This window comes from Ranitomeya variabilis, chromosome 1 (genome assembly GCF_051348905.1).
Source record: "Ranitomeya variabilis isolate aRanVar5 chromosome 1, aRanVar5.hap1, whole genome shotgun sequence".
NCBI classification, from domain to species: domain Eukaryota; kingdom Metazoa; phylum Chordata; class Amphibia; order Anura; family Dendrobatidae; genus Ranitomeya; species Ranitomeya variabilis.
This window is the reverse complement of record NC_135232.1, coordinates 874,006,730-874,011,148: the sequence shown is the minus strand read 5'-3', so window position 1 is coordinate 874,011,148 and position 4,419 is coordinate 874,006,730. Positions and strand designations below refer to the sequence as shown.

The window sequence follows — 4,419 nt, the reverse complement described above, 5'->3', positions numbered from 1 at the left end:
TCAGCAGCCAATCACAGCCTTGCCAGTAGTTTCATGCCCTCCATGCTAAACAGGATGTGCCCACACTTGGAATCATTCTCATTGGCTGAATTTCTGCATTTTGAATCTTGGAACTTCCGATTCCGGTATCCGATACGCGGCAAGTATCGGAATCCCGGTATCGGAATTCCGATACCGCAAGTATCGGCCGATACCCGATACTTGCGGTATCGGAATGCTCAACACTACTGGTAGATGATTGGGATGGTGCTGGTTCGTTGGCTGGTCAATGAGGGGCCGCTCCAACAGAGGACGATCCAGGTTCTACAGTGCTGCTCCAGGTTCTGTGTGGAAGTGAAATGAAAAACGATTGTTACAAAAACCAAAAAATAAATAATGGCAACACAAAGGATACTCACGTTCGCTAAGCAACCGCAGGCTTCAGATAAGAAAGCTGGTTATGATACTTGTATTTTCTGTTTTTTCAAGCTGCACCACTTCAAATCTGAATCTCCTCTCTCATGTCCTTATTGAAGCGATCTTTCACCGAACGCCAACAAACTTTTTTTCTCTTCTCTGTGAAGGGGGAAGAAAAAAAAATTGCTAAAAGATAGCAAAATTAACAGAAAAACAGATGGGGCCAAAATTGCAATACTTACCAAAACCCTTTCTGACTTTTGGTGTTGCATGGTGCCAATCATCCAGCAGCGATCTGGCCATTTCTTCCCAGAGTTGTCGGATCAAGACTTATTCGGAATGATTCTGAACACGGGGGTCCCACAACGCTGCTCGCTCTTGCATAAGTTGAATTAGGCTACTTTCACACTTCAGGTTTTCGCCGTCATGCTCAGTCCAGCTAATTTTGAAAAAACGGATCCGGCAAAATATGCTGCCAGATCCGTTTTTTCTCAGAGATTTGTATTAGCACCGGATTGCGCCAGATGGCCGTGCTTTTCATCCGTTTTTCGCTGGATCGGCAAAAATTTGTTTTCCAGCATCTGTAAAAACAACATACATAGTAACGTTTTTTGTCTGCGGTGAAAAACTGGACAGCGCTGGATCCAATGCTTCTGGCTTTTTGCTAGAATGGAAGCCTATGGGTGCTGGAAGGCGCCGGATCCAGAAAATGACAGATTCCGGTGCCGAAATCCGTTTTTTTAAACTGAGCATGCTCCAGTTTTTTTTAATCCAATTATCTGGATATGCTAGTCGGATCTGTCAAAAAACGGATCCATCGCATCAGTTTTTCACAATCTGCGACGGATCCGTTTTTCTCAACATTCGCCGGATTGTGCCTGACGGCAGAAACCTGATGTGTGAAAGTAGCCTAAGGACATCATTATCGATATCACGTTGTCCTTCCTCACGTTGTGGAACCTGTAGATGAAATACAAAAAAAGAATTTGTAATTAAAACTGAAAACAAATTCAATTACAACTCTGATAAAAGCTACTTACACCTCGTCTTTCCTCCTCAGCAACTTGAGGCTGACAACCCTGGGAAGAATCATTTCCACAAGACTGCTCCTGCTCTTCTGCAGTGTCAGGTACACCGCCCACCACCTGAACCAGAAACAGATGTTCAGTGGGGATGCCGGGTGTCACACACACACCATCAGATATTTAAGACTATCCTAAGGGTATGTGTCCACGTTCAGGATTGCATCAGGATTTGGTCAGGATTTTTCATCAGTATTTGTAAGCCAAAACCAGGAATGGAACAATTAGAGGAAAAGTATAATAGAAACATATGCTCCACTTCTGCATTTATCACCCACTCCTGGTTTTGGCTTACAAATACTGATGAAAAATCCTGACCAAATCCTGATGCAATCCTGAACGTGGACACATACCCTAAGAATAGGCCATCAATTTAAAAGTCCTAAACAACCCCTCTAAATTTACAAAAAAAATATACATATGTTATGCTCTAAAATTGATGATCATTTACAGTGAAAAATGTGTTCCACAAATGACACTTGTAAGCAAACTGTACAATAAAGAAATATTTGTTTGGGTGTATGTTGAACATTTTGTCATATTGCAAAAATGTGGGTGTGTATTTGTCAGATAGCCAGAAGTGATTTTATTTTTAATGAAACAAGTCTTATATTTTGTTCACCATTTTGTCTTAAAGAGAACCCGTCATCAGGATTTTATAGTCCAAATTAATGGCATGTATATAAAGGCACTTTAGTGCTGAATAAATCCTTACCTTTCTTGTAGAAATCTGTTTTACTGCTTTTGAGAATTCCATAGATTAAATTATATGCTAACGAGTTGCGGGTGCAGTGATGTGAGCACTGCACTTACATACTTAAATATTTCCTACATCTTCCTTTTCCCCACCAACACCTGCCTCATGTCTCTGACTGATAGGTTATTGAAATATGAATGGCCTAGAGACAGGAGGCATGTGGCAGTGGGGAATAGGGAGAGAAGCAGGAGAGCTGTAAGTGCCAGAGCCCACCCCACTACTCTTACATTTCATTACTATACAATTGTAACTACGGATTTCTATAAAACAGCGAAATGGATTTCTGCAACAAAGGTGAGGATTTAATCAGTATTAAAGTGTCTATATGTACATGCCTTGAGATTGGGGTTCAAAATTCTGTAAATTTATATATTAAATATTTGCACAGTACTTTATGTACACTACACTATATTGAAATTGGAACATCAAGAATTGAAAGTTGTGGACTCATGGAAATCACAGGAATAATAGACATGTTAATTATATGCAAATTGTGGAAAATGGAAAACAAACTCAATAAATCTCGATTTATTTAGTATTGAGTATGTGTCATGCAAATAAATACAAACATTCTCCTTGGCATATTATCAGTGAGGAATTTAGGGTTCTCTAAGGAATTTTCTGCCATGTAAATCATCAAGATTGGCAGCTCAGTTTGCAGTTGCCAATCAATAACGTCCCAGATGTGCTCAATTGGAGATACAGTAAGTGCACAGAGTTTTTCTCCCACATTTGTGGTGACACCATTAGTTGACAATTGCAAAGAGAGCTGCCAACAGTGGATCTTGATGATTTGCATACCCAAGTGTATTCAATGTAGCACATTCCATAGACAACCATTAATAATTTCAGTGATGTGTCTAAGTGCATGTATTTCTGCATGTGGCACTCATAGGGTACCGTCACACAGTGCAATTTTGATCGCTACGACGGTACGATTCGTGACGTTCTAGCGATATCGTTACGATATCGCAGTGTCTGACACGCAGCAGCGATCAGGGATCCTGCTGAGAATCGTATGTCGTAGCAGATCGTTTGGAACTTTCTTTCGTCGCTTGATCACCCGCTGACATCGCTGGATCGTTGTGTGTGACAGTGATCCAGCGATGCGTTCGCTGGTAACCAGGGTAAACATCGGGTAACTAAGCGCAGGGCCGCGCTTAGTAACCCGATGTTTACCGTGGTTACCAGCGTAAAAGTAAAAAAAAAAAAAAACCGTACATGCTCACCATCTGATGTCCGTCCGGTCCCTTGCCGTCCGCTTCCTGCTCTGACTGTCTGCCGGCCGGAAAGTGAGAGCAGATCACAGCGGTGACGTCACCGCTGCACTCTGCTCTCACTGTACGGCCGGATCTGTCAGAGCAGGAAGCGGACGGCAAGGGACCGGACGGACATCAGATGGTGAGCATGTACGGTTTGTTTTTTTTAACTTTTACGCTGGTAACCACGGTAAACATCGGGTTACTAAGCGCGGCCCTGCGCTTAGTTACCCGATGTTTACCCTGGTTACCCGGGGACTTCGGCATCGCTCCAGCGCCGTGATTGCAACGTGTGACCGCAGTCTACGACGCTGGAGCGATAATCATACGATCGCTGCGACGTCACGGATCGTGCCGTCGTAGCGATCAAAATTGCACTGTGTGACGGTACCCATACTTGATACTGAATAAATCAAGATGTTTCGGAATATAAACTTTCAGCATTTGCTTGTCATTAAATTGCCTATTGCTCCTGTGATTTCCATTGTTGTAAGACTTTACCTTCTTGCAATTTCAATATTGAGAATTGTATGTATTTAACTATTTACAGTTTAATAAAGTGATCCTCCATCCTCAGCATTAAATGTAAGTATACATTTTGAACGTATAGTCATCGTCAACCCAAATCTCCTCTGTTGAGCTGCCCTGCCTCTGACTATTCAGGACAAAGAGAGAAGGCTGGGGGGCACCTTCTGAAATAGATAACAGTCTGTCTGCATCAAGATCACTTTGGAGATGTGAAACTAAATGTCATTCATTATACACTAAATGAATCTTATCCCCGGCTGACTGAGTGACAATATTTCTACCGTGAACAACATTACACATTGGAAGCAACATGTATTTGGCAATCCCTTACAGCACCTCCTATGCCATGTAATTTTCAGTTAGCTCATTCAAACAGGTTAATAACCCTATATACTGA

At 42.0% G+C, this 4,419-nt stretch overlaps 1 long non-coding RNA gene across 1 annotated transcript; it reads right to left on the bottom strand.

Annotated features, from left to right (window-relative positions):
* Positions 1-252: 252 nt before the first annotated feature.
* LOC143775291 (uncharacterized) lies at positions 253-744 on the bottom strand. The gene is made up of 3 exons (XR_013215621.1): positions 639-744; positions 399-555; positions 253-323 (listed from the first exon to the last, which is right to left on the bottom strand). It is a non-coding gene; the product is annotated as an uncharacterized LOC143775291 (long non-coding RNA).
* Positions 745-4,419: the final 3,675 nt, after the last annotated feature.